The sequence below is a fragment of the Lipotes vexillifer genome, unplaced genomic scaffold, assembly GCF_000442215.2.
Source record: "Lipotes vexillifer unplaced genomic scaffold, Lipotes_vexillifer_v1.1 scaffold388, whole genome shotgun sequence".
Taxonomy (NCBI): domain Eukaryota; kingdom Metazoa; phylum Chordata; class Mammalia; order Artiodactyla; family Lipotidae; genus Lipotes; species Lipotes vexillifer.
Genome location: NW_006773582.1, coordinates 1151267 through 1168640, shown reverse-complemented (window position 1 = coordinate 1168640; position 17374 = coordinate 1151267). Strand labels below are relative to the sequence as shown.

The window sequence follows — 17374 nt, the reverse complement described above, 5'->3', positions numbered from 1 at the left end:
TGGCTGACCTCCGTATCTCCTAAGCGGCCAGTCAGCTCCTGGCACTTCTATTCCACTAATGTGCCTTAGAATGATGAGGAAAGAGAATGCTGGTACCCCAGTGTTCATACCTCAGCTTTCGGGGGGAATATGGCTTCATCATAATATCAGAAGTGAAAGAGATAGATCAATTAGATACTCACATTTTAGGCAAGAAAAAATTAACAGTAAAATCTGAACTACAATAAATAAAAAGAGACGAGGAGTATGAGTTTGGAGATAGATTTCTAACTATGGGATCTAGTGGCCGCTGTGAACCTCAGTTTCCTTGCCCAAAACATGAGAGCCAGTGAGCAGCAGAGGGCTGGACAACCTTGATGCTTCCTGGGAAGTCCTCATTACTGGAGGACTTTATTTATTTCATTAAGAACAATCAGTATTTTGCTATGGATTCTGCAATCTATATTCCAACAGACAAGTATTCCAGGGTAGCTGGTTGTCACAAAATGTGTCTTTTGTAGACACGGGGGAAATCGACATACCAGAAAAATGACTACTCCCATTTTCATTGCTGTCATTTTAAACAGTATTGAACCAATCATACAATTGTTTTGTGAATATGATCCCATTCAATCTTCAAATACCTGTACAAGCTCAAAGTTGAGAGAGACCTTAAAAATGACCCACTTCAACTCTTCCAACGGACAAGAGAAGAACCTGGGGGCCAGAGGAGGGAGGTGGCCACCCAGGAGCGCACCATTAGTGAGTGGCAGGCAGCCCAGGGCTCAAGTCCAGGGCTCGCTCCACTGGACCGAGGTACGGCCACTGTAACAGAAGAAGTCACCCACACTCGCTGGCCAGAGACCTGCCATCAGCCACGCAATCAGCTTCAGAGGAAAACCAGGACTTACACACCCAGACCTCAGAACACCGGCTTCAAAGCTCTTGCATAAACACATGAAAGGATGCTCACCATCACTAATCATTAGAGAAATGCAAATCAAAACTACAATGAGGCATCACCCCACACCTGTCAGAATGGCCATCATCAAAACATCTACAAACAATAAATGCTGGAGAGGGTGTGGAAAAAAGGGAACCCTCTTGCCCTGTTCGTAGGAAGGTAAATTGATACAGCCACTATGGAGACCAGTATGGAGGTTCCTCAAAAAACTAAAAATAGAACTACCATGTGATCCAGCAATCCCACTACTGGGCACATATACCCTGAGAAAACCATAATTCAAAAAGTCATGTACCACAATGTTCTTTGCAGCTCTATTTACAATAGTCAGGAAATGGAAGCAACCCAGGTGTCCACTGACAGATGAATGGGTAAAGAAGATGTGGCACATATATATAATGGAATATTAGCCATAAAAAGAAAGGAAATTGAGTTATTTATAGTGAGGTGGATGGACCTAGAGTCTGTCATACAGAGTGAAGTAAGTCAGAAAGAGAAAAATAAATACCATATGCTAACACATATATATGGAATCTTAAAAAAAAAACAAAAGGTTCTGAAGAACCTAGGGGCAGGACAGGAATAAAGACAAAGACGTAGAGAATGGACTTGAGGACACGGGGAGTGGGAAGGGTAAGCTGGGACGAAGTGAGAGAGTGGCATGGACTTATATATACTACCAAATGTAAAATAGAGAGCTAGTGGGAAGACGCTGCATAGCACAGGGAGATCAGCTCAGTGCTTTGTGACCACCTAGAGGGGTGGGTTAGGGAGGGTGGGAGGGAGACGCAAGAGGGAGGAGATATGGGGACATATGTATATGTATAGCTGATTCACGTTGTTATACAGCAGAAACTAACACACCATTGTAAAGCAATTATACTCCAATAAAGATGTTAACAAAAAAAAAAAAGTTTTTGCGTACAGCCCAACAGCAGAAAGAGACTAAGTTGGGAAAATGGAGTATAATCAAGGTGAGTCCAGCAAAGCAATGTGTTTCCTGAGAGCTAGCACTCTTGACAGGCATTCGAAACTTCAAAGCCATCTCACTAAAATGAGAGAAAGGCATAATTTCAAACTTGCTGAGGAGATGGAATGTGAGGAGTCCAACACTGGCTCTGTGAACAGTGAAATCTCAAAATAAATAAATAAATAAAAACAAAAAGACCCCACCTCCAAGCCCCAGGAAACCTAAGCTTCTCCTTGCAGAGGGAGGTATCAATCATACAGTTTCTACAACAGCAGCAAAGGGCAGCTGACTTCCCAGATTTTCTAACCTCGCTGAAAGGTAAAGCTCTCCACCTTGGGCCTGGGGCAATGTCTCAGGCACTGGCTAGCTTCTCTCCAGGCGCAAATGAACAGGGTTACCCTTTTCCACTGTCACCTTTTCTTCTAACAATTTTTCTTCTTCTTTTCCATAAAGAGAACAAGCAGTTCTGCTACAAAACCACTGTGAAATGATTGAAGTTCTCATGCAAACACACCATTAGCAGAGTTCAAATGCAATTTAAATTACCAGTTGTTAAAGTGCGCCTCGATTTCTCTGTAAGTTTCCAAGGAGAATTACATACTATACACCATTTAATTGGTTGTTTTCTATTTTTTAACATCCATTTATTCCCCCCCATTTTATTTTCAGAAGTGTCTATAAAAGCTTCCCTTTAAAAAATTATACATTGTTGGATAGATTACGCCTGAAGATTGACAAGTAGCAGAGAAACAGCTGCAGGATTACGCAGCGCAGCAGAAATTGATGGTTTTGACACCACAAGACATGCAGAGTTTTAAAATCTTAGGAGTCACCTGATGGTGCCCTCACTGTTTACAGATGAAGACGCTGAAACCCTGAAAGGGAAAGGAAGGCTTGGCCCAAGTCCTCTCACCGGTCAGTGATAGGTGCCAGGTGAGAACTCCCTACCTCCCAGCCCCGTGCTGCCTCTTCCCACTACCACATGTTGGAGGAGACGATGGGAAATGCTCAACAGATTTCATTTCCACCTGTAATTTTTTTTCTTCAAGAAAATATGAAGTCATCTTCAAATACATCCCTGACCTCAAAAGTGCAGCTGGCCAATGGCAAATATCTCCCCAAAAGGGAGAAAGAGAAGTAAAGGCTGATGAATGAGTATAGTCAAAGGAGCTCCAAATGAGCAGATTCCTGGCAGGAAAAGTCAAGACACTCTTCTAGACTCATTAAGCAAGTTATGGGACATTAAGACTGCCGATTTCCACTGCTTTATCTGGCCCAGAACTTGTGGCTGCCCTGGAATGAAGGTATAAAGGCAGGTCTTGTCACTTCTGTAAAAGCAAAGGATTTCTAGAGGCCATCACAAGTACAGGGCGAAGTTCAAGGCTTTGCTATGGGACCTGTGTAAATTATTAAACCTCCCTGAGCTCAAGCTTTCCTGTCTTCAAAGTGGGGCTAATATCACCTACCCATCAGGGTGTATGAAATCATTTCTTGGGATGCCATACCCAGCATGCAAAGCACAGAGCCTGCAGGCAGTGTGCATTAATCAATTCTCACCCCCTCATCTTCCAAAGCGTCTATCTACAATTTCTCAAAGCCTATGGTTCTGTGGTTCTAATTTATTAGAACTATAACTGAGTCTTATAAGCCGTGTATGTGCACTAGGCCTGCTAGATACTGTGTGTCCCCTGACTGTTAATTCATTTATTTTGTCATCCAAAAAATAAAATAAAATACATGCCTGAAAACTTACACATCCATGCATTTTCCACCAAAAGCAAACTCTTTGGAACTGGTATCTAAAAATGTCCTTCGAATCCAATTGATGAGCCAGACAGTAGTAAAAACCCCAATTTAATGCCCAAGACCTCATTTCAACTGTCCATCAGCCCTATGAAAAAGATTTCCCAATTGTCCACTGAGGAAACTAAGGGTCAGGGAAGTCAAACAACCGTCTAAGATTTGGGGGCTAGTAAATGGTAAAGCCAAGACTTGACCCCAAGTCTTCAAAATCAAGCTCCACGACCTGTGTTTTATTATGTTGCAGTTAAAACTATACTATGGACAGCTATTCTGCTAGAGGCAGAAATATACCTCAAAAAATAATCTTCTGCTGTGTTCACATTTTAAAACAAAGTCTGAACTTGCAAACTAAAAAATGTTCACATTAAAAGCAGATAGATCCTTCTTGAATGTCACCCTGCTGTTATGTTCTTTTTTTTTAATTTACTTTATTGAAGTAGAGATGATTTACAACGTTGTGTTAGTTTCTGCTGTACAGCAAAGTGATTCAGATATGTATGTATATATGTATATTCTTTTTCATATTCTTTTCCAATATGGTTTATCACAGGATATTAAATATAGTTCCCTGTGCTATACAGTAGGACCTTGTTGTTTATCCATATATATAATTGATTGCATCTGCTACTTCCAGATTTGCAATCCATCCCTCCCCCACCTCCCCTTCCCCTTGGCAACCACAAGTCTGTCCTCTATGCCCGTGAGGCTGTTTCTGTTTCGTAGATAGGTTCTTTTGTGTCATATTTTAGATTTCACATGTAAATGGTATCATATGATATTTGTTTTTTTTCTTTCTGACTTACTTCACTTAGTATAGTAATCTCTAGGTCCATCCATGTTGCTGCAAATGGCATTATTTCGTTCTTTTTTATGGCTGAGTAGTATTCCATTGTGTATATATAGCACATCTTCTTTATCCATTCATCTGTCAATGGACTTTTAGGTTGTTTCCATATCTTGGCTATTGTGAATAGTGCCGCTATAAACATAGGGGTACATGTATCTTTTTGAATTATAGTTTTGTCCAGATATACACCCAGGATTGGGATTGCTGGATCATATGGAGAAAAGGGAACAATCCTACATTGTTGGTGGGAACATAAATTGGTGCAGCCACTATGGAAAACTGTATGGAGGTTCCTCAAAAAACTAAAAATAGAAGCTGCCATATGATCTTGCTGCTATGTCTTAAGTGAAATAAAGAGCTCAGAGCCCTGGCACTAAGCAGACATCTGCCAGGTATGTGAGAAGCAGGCCTGAGGAAGGTTAGCAATGAGCTAATATCAGGGCAACTCAAAAACATTATTCAAATGTCTAGGCTCATGATCAAATGAATCACGGGTAATCCTAGCATAAGCTTCTGAACACCCCCCGGCGCAACTGTTAGCTGCCACGATGTCAGATGCCCTGCATTCAGAGGTGCACAAAACAGGCATTTGCTGGCACCTCCTGTCCTTAAGAAGGCACAGTGTACGGGCCTCGCAGATATAGGCGCTGAGTCAGACATGCCTTAAGCTCTCAAAGAGCTCACAGGTTCAAGAGGGACACACTCGCCCGTGACCAGACAGAAGGAAAAGTGTGCAAAGGACCAGTGCGTGCAGTGTCCTTTTGAGGGTCAGGAAGAGCTCTGCGGATGATGCCTTCTAAACTGGGCCTGAAGACCCGAGAGGATTTCCACGTATGAGGAGGAGGGAAATAGGCCCAGAGAACACAGTGTGCTAAGGCCTTAAGGAGATGAGTTCAGGGTGTTCTTCTTGGGGAAAGTGACTAATCTGGTAAGGCCAGTGGCAAAAAACATGGAGGGAGGTGGTGGGACATGAGGCTGGAAAGGAATGCTGTGGCCAGAGCATGGAGGACCTTGTGTGCCAGGCTAAAACACGGGCTCTTGAGACTCATGGCTACTGCATTTTGGAAAATGACACAAGAGAAAGTTAGATGGAACTGAATCCCCTTCCATAATCAGCTTCCAAGCACAGCAAGGGTGGGAGTGTCTAAACGAAAGCTTCCTCTGGAGGGACCCTTCTCTGTGGCCCCACCCAGAGAAGTCAGAGGAGTGGGTGGCCCTCAGAGTTGCCCCAAACCCACCCCTCCATTGACACTTTCCTCTAGTCCGGAACACTCACCCATGGAAGACCCAGAAAAGAAACCAAGTCTCGTGTTCCAAACGGGATTTCCATTCTGCCTTTAGGGAAACGTCAGTCAGCACTACCCAATGTGATGAACCAGAAGAACACAGGCTAAACACAAGCTCTAGCCTCTTTTCTGTCACTCAAGAAGCAGGAGCCAGAGGCCTATCCAGCACATAGTATGTGTGCTCAAAGCTCCATATCACAGAGCTCCCAGCCAGGCTGGCACCACGTGACTGGGGCCTTATAATGAGCCTGAACTGAGTGATGCCACCAGTGATGTTATAAGGAAACCTTTCCCTTAAAGGAGACTTTGTGGCAGGTCCCATATGTCAAAGGCACAAGCAAGATGTGACCCCTCCTGCCCTTAAAGAGCTCCCAGTCTAGAAACAGAGATAAAACATAAAGTAGGTGATGGCAGGTGCCATAGAAGAAGCACAGATAACAGTACAAATCTTCATAACAACCTGTGGCTTGGTGTGATTATTTGTACCCACTTGACAGATGAGGCAACTCATCAGGTTAACTGACCTAACAAATCACACAGCTAGGAAGCATCACAGCCAAAACTCAAAGCCAGATCCCATGCCTGTAAGCACCATGCGGTTATACTTTATTGCCTCCTGGCCCACTGTGTTGTGAGTTAGCAGAACAGAGAGACCGCTTCTAAGGGAGTATGGATGGTAGGGAACGGATGGTGATCAGAGGTTACTTCATTCAGAAGGTGGCATCTGTGCAGAAGTTTACAGGAGAAGCAGGAGTTCTAGGGATGAAGATGGGAGAGTTCATCTCAGGCTAAAAGAACAGCGGGAGTTACAGCATGAAGGTGAAAACATGAGTGAGCGGGAACATCAAGGGTGTTCACAAGCTACTGCTGTCTGGTTATGATGAGCCCTGGGTAGCAGGGGCAGGAGTTTTTGCTCAAATGCCAAAAATACTAGGAAAATGTTACGAATAACAAAATAAGTGAATTAAAAGTCAGGGAAATACCGCTAAATATACTAGGAAAATAATAAATGTTTCAAAGCAGGACTGTGGCATGGTCTCAGCTTTCCTTGGGATTCTGTGCTTCAGTGCTAAGACCATGCACTAACCTTTCAGGACCTGGGCCAGAGTCGGGAATAAAGGGCCTTCAGGTCCTTTCAGGTCAATGTACAGCGGGACCCTGGACCCTCTGGAGGTTAGGACTTCTACACCTATCTCATGGACCCTGACCTTCTCCAGAAGAGTTTCTACAGATAACTAAATGAATTCCAGGCCCTCGCTGGAGCATAAGTACCCCCCAGTTGGTAAAAAGAGCATGGAGTACAGGACGGGAGTTATAGAATCAAAAGACCTTACACTTGATTCTTGGATTCTCCACTAATTAACTATGGAATGCGAACTTCCTTTTAATGAAGGCAGTTTCCACAGTTGTAAAATGGAAACGATCATACTTACGTAGCTAGGTTCTTGTGAGCATTAACAAGGAATCTGTGAGATTAAATATAAGGATATGTGTTTCTACATGTGGGGTGACATGTTTAGAATAGGTGCTCCCCCTGAAAGCCACCACATTGATAGAAATAGTATAAAAACTGCCCAATCCTCCTGGTGAAGCATCTAAATCTGGAATTGTCAACAATTTTCCCCCTGTTGAAAATTGAGCTATATTCCCCAGGCAAAGTCATTACATCTTTTTGTGCCAAATTGTTTTCATCTTTTAAATGACCCAGTAATCCCACTTTGGGCAATATACATAAGGGAATAATCCAAAAGGAAAAAAAGAAGGCAATTTGTTCAGAGATGTTATTCATAGTGCTATTTCTAGTTCCTTATATATCCCTCTATTATAGCACTTATCTCACTGTGCTGTAATTATCCACTCCCATACGCCTCCAAATTATCTTTGAATCCATCCCCAGCACCTAGCACAATGCCTGGCATACAGTAAGAACTCAATAAATGTTTGTTGACTAAATGAATGGGTAATATACGAGAGAAATTTTAAAAGAAATTCAAGTGAGCAAAAACAAAACATTGTTTTTAAGAGATGATGCTAAAAGAGTATAAAAAAACCCCCAAAAAACAGGGCTTCCCTGGTGGCGCAGTGGTTGAGAGTCTGCCTGCCGATGCAGGGGACGTGGGTTCGTGCCCTGGTCCGGGAGGATCCCACGTGCAGCGGAGCGGCTGGGCCCGTGAGCCATGGCCGCTGGGCCTGCGCGTCCGGAGCCTGTGCTCCGCGATGGGAGGGGCCACAGCGGTGACAGGCCCGAGTACTGCAAAAAAAAAAAAACCAAAAAGAAAACAAAACAAAAAAACAAAACAACAACACTGGCAACTATAGACTGCAAACTATTTGAAGAGGAGTTTGTCAAGAAGCCTCAGGAGTGAATTTCAGATGACTTTGTCTATAATCTCTGAGTATCTCCAGGCTTAGGCCAAGTGCAGTATAAGATCGCCATGAGACACCCTGGGAAAAGAGGTCACATGCTAGGTCACTTTGGCCTGGTGGCCAGAGCACGAGGCTCGGTCAGGAATCTTGGATTCCCAAACTGACTCAGCCACTACCTAACACTGACTAATCACCTAACTTCTCTGAGACCAGTTTCTCCATTGAAAATCGGAGTACTTACAGGGAAGTCCAGCCCATTAAAAGGATTTACAGGGCAAGGGCCAGCAAGTGTGAATTCAAATGTAAATAAAAGAGGAGGGCTGAGGGGTACCCTTGGACCAGGGTCCCCAAGGCAAGGTGGGGCTTTGAAGCCCCAGCTCTTCCAGGCCCCCACCAAGCCTTCTAAATCCATCTGACAGGGTAGTTGAAGGCGCCTCACCACAGAGTTTACCGGAGGCAGGAGTCTCTGTAAGAACAGAGGACACATCAAGGAAAAACGGTATGTTAAATATGGCCCATGCAGTCAACATCACTCTGATGTTCTGTATCCTTGGTGGGAAAGAATGCTTTATACAAATACCCAGAAAGAGCAAAGGAAGCGGCATGTTCTGCGGGGCTCATCGTGGGGCGTTCCAGCAGCTCTCAGCCAGGAAGTCAGAGGCAGGAAGCCACTGCCCTCAGGTCCTTGGCCAGAAGCTCAAGGCTAGAAACCAAAGCGGGGGGCACTCAGACTCCTTAGTCCAAACCAGCTGCAAGTCTGCGCACCCCACTCCACCTCCATCGGGGTCTCTCAGATTGCTGCCCACTTGAGCCTGACATTTCTCTGGAGGAAACTGCACCTGACATCCTACAGAGTTAGACGATCCCACCAAAGCATGTCATGAACCCATCCCCTTCTCTCTGGTTCCACTTCGACTACCCTAGTCACTGTGACTACCACCTTTCACCTGGATTATGGCTTGCTTCTACTCCTTGCAATGCGTTTCCCCCACAGAAGTCAGAATGACGCTGGTAAACGTAACTCAGACGCTTCCCATCACACCTCAACTCAGCGCCAAGCCCCTTCTCAAGCTCACTGACACCTACCAGCCACGGCCTTGCCCTCATCTCATGCTTCTCCCCCAGCAGTCCACTACCTTCTGGCACACTGGTCTCCTCTGTTCCTCAAACACAAACTCATTCCCACTCCACAGCCCTGGCACTGGCCTTGCCCTCTGCCTACAATGCTCCCCGCCCAACCCCGATTTTCCCATGGCTGGCTCCTTGTCATTCAGAGCTCAGCTTAAACATCACTTCCTGGGCTCTTCCTCATTCCCTCACGGGCAGAGCACCCTCTGTGAACCCTCCTAAGCGTTACTTATTATTCTCTGCTGTTTACATGTTCATCTATTATCCGCCTCCTCCACACAACCCTACTAGAATGTAAGTTCCAAGGGATCATTGTTTTGTGTGTCTTTTTCTTCACTCTAAGCCCAATACTGGATCAGCGCCCAGAGCAGTAAGAGGCACATAATTGGGAATCCAATAAAGACTTAATGAAATTAGATGAACGCATGCCACAGATGACAGAAGCCTCAAAGGCTGCTTCAAGGCAAGTAGCCCAGCACTGCGGCTAACATCCTGGGCTTCGGAGTCAGACGCAGATCACTGATGCCTTGCACTCAGGAGCTGTAGGAGTTCAGGCAAGTTTTCCCACTTCTCTAGGCCTTATTTATCTCAACTAAAAAGGGGACAACAGGACTATCCCTGGTGGCGCAGTGGTTAAGAATCCACCTGCCAATGCAGGGGACATGGGTTTGAGCCCTGGTCCGGGAAGATCCCACATGCCGCGGAGCAACTAAGCCACAACTCCTGAGCCTGTGCTCTAGAGCCCGTGAGCCACAACTACTGAGCCCACGTGCCACAACTACTGAAACCTGCGCGCCTAGAGCCCATGCTCCGCAACAAGAGAAGCCACTGCAATGAGAAGCCCGTGCACCGCAACGAAGAGTAGCCCCCGCTCGCCGCAACTAGAGAAAGCCCTCATGCAGCAATGAAGACCCAACGCAGCCATAAATTAATTAATTAATAAGGAAAAAAAGAAAAAGAATATTAAGGGTGGGGCGGGAGGGGACAACAGCACCTGCCTTGTGGGAGTGTGGGGAGAATTAAAGGAGATAAATCATGTGGAGCGCCTAGAGCAGGGCTCAGGACAGACAAAATGTTCGCTGTCATCAACTGCAGCCCCATCTTCCAGGTGGGAAAACTGAGACTCAGAAAGGTGCATGCGCCTTCGCCCAAGTTAGACACTGAGTTAACAGCAGAGTCAGGTTAGAAAATCCCCTTTTTAGTCCACTGCTCCACAGACCAGTTATTCCTTAGACAATAATAATAACAAAAATACCTGATATCATGTCATCGATTTATATATTCTGCCTTGTTCCAGAAAAAATCAGAAATACCTGACAAAAGATGCACACCGTTCATGGTTTTTTTTTTTTGAAGTAATAAAATTGGGAAGGGAGATGGAAAAATAAGGTGAAGGAAAGGGACAGAAATATAAGCCATATGTCTCATACCATTTGCTAGAGGTGGGCTTCACATTTGGCTCTGAGCTTCCCAGAGGCCAATATAAACCAGAGGGAAATACCTGTGTACATATGGTCCTTGGGAACACTTGGTTACTGAAATGTCACAGCACTGTGTGATGAGGTGTCACCACCCAGGTGAGAATCACCCTGGTTTTTCACACTCTTGCCAGCTGAATTCCACCATCTGCTTACTCCTGATCACATGCACTCTAAAGCCACACGACCTGGGTTCAGATCCCAGCCCCACTACTGACTGCATGATGTTGGACAACTTATGAACTCCTCAAAGCCTCAGGTTCTTCCGCTATAAAATGGAGGTAAAAAATAGTACCTAAGTGGATAAATAAAATGTGGTGGTATATATACAATTTATTACTATTCAGCCATAAAAAGGAAGGACATTCTGACAAATGCTACAACATAGATGAACCCTGAAGATATTATGCTGAGTGAAATAAGCCAGTCACAAAAGGACAAATACTGTATGATTCCACTTCTATAAGATACCTAGAAAATTCAAATTCAAAGAGACACAAGGCAGAATGATGGCTGTCAGGGGCTGGGGGAGGGGAAAATGAGGAGTAAAAGTTTAATGGGTACAGAGTTTCAGTTTTGCCAAGAGGAAAAGCATTCTAGAGATTGGTTGTCCAATATATGACTGTACTGAACACTACTGAGCTGTACACTTAAAAATGGTTAAGATGATGGGGCTTCCCTGGTGGCTCAGTGGTTGAGAGTCTGCCTGCCAATGCAGGGGACACAGGTTCGAGCCCTGGTCCGGGAAGATCCCACATGATGCGGAGCAACTAAGCCCGTGCGCCACAACTACTGAGCCCGCATGCCACGACTACTGAAGCCTGCGTGCCTAGAGCCCGTGCTCCGCAACAAGAGAAGCCACCGCAGTGAGAAGCCCGTGCACCACAACGAAGAGTAGCCCCTGCTCGCCGCAACCAGAGAAAAGCCCGCGCGCACCAACGAAGACCCAACACAGCCAAAAATAAAATAAATTTAAAAAAATTTTTTTTAAATGGTTAAGATTGGGCTTCCCTGGTGGCGCAGTGGTTGGGAGTCCGCCTGCCGATGCAGGGGACATGGGTTCGTGCCCCAGTCCGGGAAGATCCCCGCGGAGCAGCTGGGCCCGTGAGCCATGGCCGCTGAGCCTGCGTGTCCTGAGCCTGTGCTCCGCAACGCGAGAGGCCCGCGTAACGCAAAAAAAAAAAAGGTTAAGATGGTAAAAATCGTTATACCAAAATTAAAAATACAATTAAAACAATAGTACCAACTGAATCACTTTGTTGTACAGCAGAAATTAACACAACATTGTAAAACAACTACACTTCAATCAAATAATTTTTAAATAAATAAGTAAATACACACCCCACCCCCCCAAATAGTACCTACTCACAGGTAGCTGTAGTGGTAAATCAACGTAGGTCAAGTGCTTAGCCCAGTGCCTGGCACCCAGAGAGCAGTCAATGCATGTCAGTTCTCCTTACGGGCAGTCAAAGCATTCCCATTGCTACTACCAACCCTAACCTCTTGGTGCCCATGGTCAGCATCACAGCGGGAAAACATCCCAAGCCTCCATGCTTCAAGGTAGGCTCCTCCCACCTGGTGAACAGAGCCTACAATCATGGCCCAGGCACAGCGGGCCCAGGCACAGCGGGTAGGAGGTGGGGTGCGTGCAGGTTCCCGGGAGGGAAGTCCCTGTCTCCCCCGTGCTTCAGAGCCGCTCAGAGAGCTGCTTCCCCTCCCTTCCTCACCGACCACACAAGCCCAGGTGTCAGAGCACTTTCTCCCCTCTATTGTGATCTGTCACCTAACGCCATGGGCATCAAAGCACTTCTCCAAAACACATCTCCAACATCTTTCCTGCACTAGAGAAAGGGGCCCCCAAGCTGATCAGAAACTGATCTGACTACTAAGAGTTACTCATTAGGGCCGTGTAACATCTGGGGGACTGTAGTGGGGTGGTGCCCTCTTGGTCTTGGTCTCTGTCGAATGCTGCTGTCACATCAAAGAAGGCTAAAGAAGTCTCTCTCTCTGTGTGTGTGTGTGTGTGTGTGTGTGTGTGTGTGTGTTTAAAATCTATTCAGAATCAGGGCTCACCTATGAATGGGAACTATACTCCAGAATTCTTGCAGCTTTAAGAATAGTGGGAGAGGCTTAGATGGAAAGCCCTGATCAGTTTCTTTCAAGGCCTGCGCATAATTTCACCTCCACGGGTAAAGCTGAAGTAAAGGCCTCCAGTATTCAGTTCCTCCTCTTGGACAAGCTATCATCCTCTTTCAGGAAAGAAAAAGATAACAGGCAGCAAAGCAGATGGGAAGGTAGCAGCTCACATTCAAACAATATTCACATGACCCAAAGAAGAAAAGAGTAAGTAGAAACCAAAGAAGAAAAAAAAAAAGTGAAATTGAAAAACCAACAAATTCAAACCTTTCAGTCCATGTAACGTGATAGAAAGAGGTCTGACCTGGGAGAACTTGGTTCCAGTTCTCAATTTCTCACAAATTAGATCAATAAGTGTGGGCAACTTTGGCATCCTGAGTCCCAATTTCCTCATCTGCAAAATGCGCATCTTCTCTGCCTTTGTCTGAAGGGGCAGCTTCCACGTAGTAGAAGGAGGAATGACCCGAGCATAAAAAGATCTGGATTCTAATCCCACCTAAGTAGCCATGTACCTGCGAGGCAGGTGAGCTGCACTCCTGAGCCTCCCCTGCCCACCATCATGCTGTAAAATGAAACAGATCAATCAAATCATCCCAACTCTGGCAGTCCATCAGATCTACGCAGTGTCCACACACCAGGTATTTATTGCAGAGTGGATGCCGTGCAAATGCTATACAGACAGAAACCTTTTGCGTACTCTTAAGACCAACCATAACTCTGCTTTTCAAGATAAAACTAGCCCTCCCCAAGTGTCCACAAACACCCCTTCTGGGGTGCTACTCTAGCCCTAGCAATCAGACAGACAACAACACTCCCAAATTATCTTTCTCCCCAAATTAAGTTAGGCCTCAGGTGGGAGGAATAACTCTCTAATTTTTAATATACGAATAGAATTTTTCCTCAGGCATAGCCCGTCTCTAAATCCCACCGTGAGAAGTATTACCCTGGGAAAGCAGCTGTCCACACCCCAAATGAAAGCAGCTAGCGCTCCCAGCCACATGCCCCATCACCATGCAAGCGAACCAGCCCTCAGGACTCTGAGCCGTGGGTCTGCGGGCAGAAATGTCACTGGCTCTGGCAATAATGATATACTCACGCGCCGTCAGGCCCCACAGGCAGCTGGCCTTCCGCTGGCCCTCACTCTCTCTCACACACCCTGAGTCCCGCTGCAGGGAGGTGGTCCCCAGGCCCGAGGGGAACAGTACTGAAACCTTCTCTCCTCTGCTCCCAGAACAAGGGGCAAAGGAAAGAAGGGGGAGGGGTGGGGGGAGGGGGCGACTTTGTTTCTGGAAGCAAGAATTCAAATCCTGCTTCTCCTAAACCCTGAGTCACCTCCTTCCCTTCCAATAGATCAGTGTGGTGGGTAAACATTTCCATATATGGAGAAGCAGGCTGGAGGATGTCAGAAAAATCACCCTTCTCTCCTCTGGCACTTGAAGAACATGCCCCACTAAAGACAGAATTCCTTACTCAGAGTGAATGATTAACCCCCAAAGAAGTGGAGTCTCAACTGTTCCACAGGCTCTCCTGTTACAGGAAAAAGGCTCCCCTGTCCAGACAACGAAGTGCCTGGTTTGAAAGGCTTTAAGTTCATCTTAGGAATGGGGCCATCTAGAATGCAACTACATTTATGAAGTCAATTTATTAATGGGTGGGGGGGTGTTTAGGGGGATGCACCTGAAGAGGTCACCAAGAATCCAGGCCACAGTTCTTTCAGTGGCAGCTGAGTACGAAAACAACCCTTGGACCCCGATCCCTGACCCCCTTGGGCCTAGAGTCCTCCTGGGAACTTAGTTTCGCATGAGTTCTTCATAGGACAGACACCAGGCAAGAAGACCTAGAATAAAACCAGACTTCCAGGAGAAAACTGGGGTGGGGGGGGGGCGGTGGACAGTAGGGTGACATGCCCAATTTAATTTGTAAGATTCATTCCCTTAGTTTGTAAGATTCATTCTAACCCGAAGGTCCTGAAAAGTGTCCAGTGACTAAATTGAACCAGTGGAGTCAATCAGGGATGAATGTGGTCTGAAATGACCCCAGACTGAATTAGAGAAGAAAGGAGAGAGATGAAATGGCAGTGTGGGGAAGTCGGGGTCTGCTCAGAGAAGGAATCCGTATCTTGGCTTCCTAGTGGTTCTATTTCTCAGCACGATCTTATTCTACTGTTGGCTGTAAAGGCTTTCTGTAGGTCAGATGAGCCATTGTTCAGAATCATCGCCCACTTGCTGCTTTTTGGGCCTTCACCGTGACGGTGCTTTTTCTCATCCCAAGGCAACCTTCAAGCAATAAACACCACTGGTCAGGGAGCAAGGGCACCCAAGCCCTAAGCCCAGATCAGTCGCTCCTTAGCACTTTGGACAAATCTGTTCTCCTCTCGTAGCTTATATTCTCTCATCTACAAATTGGGTAGATATCCCAAAATTGTGCAACTATGTGCTCTAAAAGCAGCTTCTGTCCAGCCTATCGAACAGTCCTGACATTTATTTTGATCACTTGTTTTCCATTTTTGCAAGCACACCACAAGTACCTGAAAAATGGCCAACACTTCTTATTCCCTGCATGTTTCATAAGTAAACACAAATATAAATGGTTACTAAATGAGGTAAGGAAACAGGATCAGAAAACCTTCCACCGCGTGCCAGAACCAGAACTCAGCACAGAATTCTTGCAACTGCAGTACTCCCAAGCGGTCCCAGAAGTAGGCTTGAAGAGGGTACGGAGATGGTCCTCGTGTGTAACTGACACTAAACCAGCCATCAGACTTAGTGCTTCTGTAGAAAGACTGTCATCCTTTCAGGAGCTCAGAGGTCCTTCCAATATTCCAACGGGAGCATTTCAGCAGAGGAAAGAGATATTCCATGGAAAACAGCTACCCAGGGATGACCTGGGAACTCTGTAAACCAAGGACCCAAGGAGGGAACTACAGAGACAGGAATGAAAACCAGAACGAAAGGCCTAAAGCTACCCTCCATTCTGCTAGCAGCATTTGGAGATCAGTTTCCATATCCACAAAGCAACCCTTCATTCCTTAATGTATGTGTGTCTTTCTTCCTCGTGACCCCTGACAACCACTGGCTCTGGGATCTCAGGGGAAGAAAAGACCATAAAGGCCACTGAGCCCAGTGTCTCTCCTATTTATGAACCAAACCCTCCCCCCATGGCATCCCTGAGGTCTCCAGTGAGGTGGAGATCATTATCTCCTGCAGCTGTAAATTCCATCTTTCCAACAGAAAGTTCTTCCTTATATGGACAGAGGCCTTCAACCTCTGTCTCCTTATTCTGCTTCTTTGAACCATACAAACAACCTATGTCTGTCTCATGGGTTTGGAACTTTTGTAGGTGAATGTGCCTACAGAAACAAAGCTCTCCAAGATCTCATTCCTCGGTCACCCTGGCTGCCTCCTGCCAACTTGAGGCCCATCCTTTCTGGAATTTTCCAATAAGCATTAGTGCTTAGCAACCCATTCTGCATATGTACTGCTGGCCTTGTGGGTTCACAAGACGTACCCTATTAAATCCCAGTCACTGAGAAAAGAGAGAAAACAGACTTTGTGATCAGTTCCTCATCCACCTGGACCCCATCACCCACACCACATTCCCACCCTTTGCGGACGAAGCTCAGGAATGCAGATCCCCTCCCCAGTTCCCCACTCCTGCTCTCCAGCCTGGCCAACCTAAAACTGTCTCCAGGATACAGGACTGTTTCAAGGAACATTAAGAGCGAGCTCTGTAAGAAAAGAGCACCTTGCCAACATAAGCGCTCTCAGAATCACAAAGGGCCAATTGGCTGAGCACAAGGCTGGGAGCTCGTGATCTCTGACAACTGCCGGCACCATTCTCCTCGGTGTCCTTTCGAAATGGGGGGAAAAAAAATGTTCTTTTCTGCCACAGTTCTGATGTGGCACTATTTGAATTCAAGGTACGTGTGATAATGATGCCTCACATTATTGCATTCTTTACAGTTTAGTAAGTGCTTTACCAGACAGTCTCATTCAATCCCTACTGACAACTATCCCTGGAGGATTATACCCACTGTAGTGATAGGAAAAGTGAGGCTCAGGGAGGTTAAGTATATTCCCAAGGTCACAAAGATGGTAAGTAGTGAAAAGAATGCTGGTTTAAGGGTTAGACTATTTAAGATTCCAGTTCCAATTCTGCTGCATATGAAATAAATGACCTCTGGCCAACTGTTTGACTTTTCTAAACCTCAGTTTCTGCGGCTGAAAATTAGAGATGAAAACAGCCCCTCTGCCTACCTCTCAGAGCGGTTATGAGGATCAACTGAGATAAGGCTAGTGAAAGCCCTCTGGAAAATGGGTAGGCATTACAAAAGTGTAGGGGATTATTGTGATTACTTGTCAATGACTGTGCATTCCATTACAAACACAAAAAGCAGCAAGGTCATTCTCAAGACAA

General features: G+C 45.7%; 1 protein-coding gene across 1 annotated transcript in view; it reads right to left on the bottom strand.

The window, feature by feature from the left end:
• The window catches only part of LPP (LIM domain containing preferred translocation partner in lipoma), a 641451-nt gene extending 627309 nt beyond the window's left edge, over positions 1-14142 (bottom strand). The window contains exon 1 of the mRNA XM_007448432.1: positions 14055-14142. The gene's annotated coding sequence lies outside the window, so the exon portion shown is untranslated. The remainder of the gene's footprint in view (positions 1-14054) is intronic.
• Between the last annotated feature and the right edge of the window lie 3232 nt (positions 14143-17374).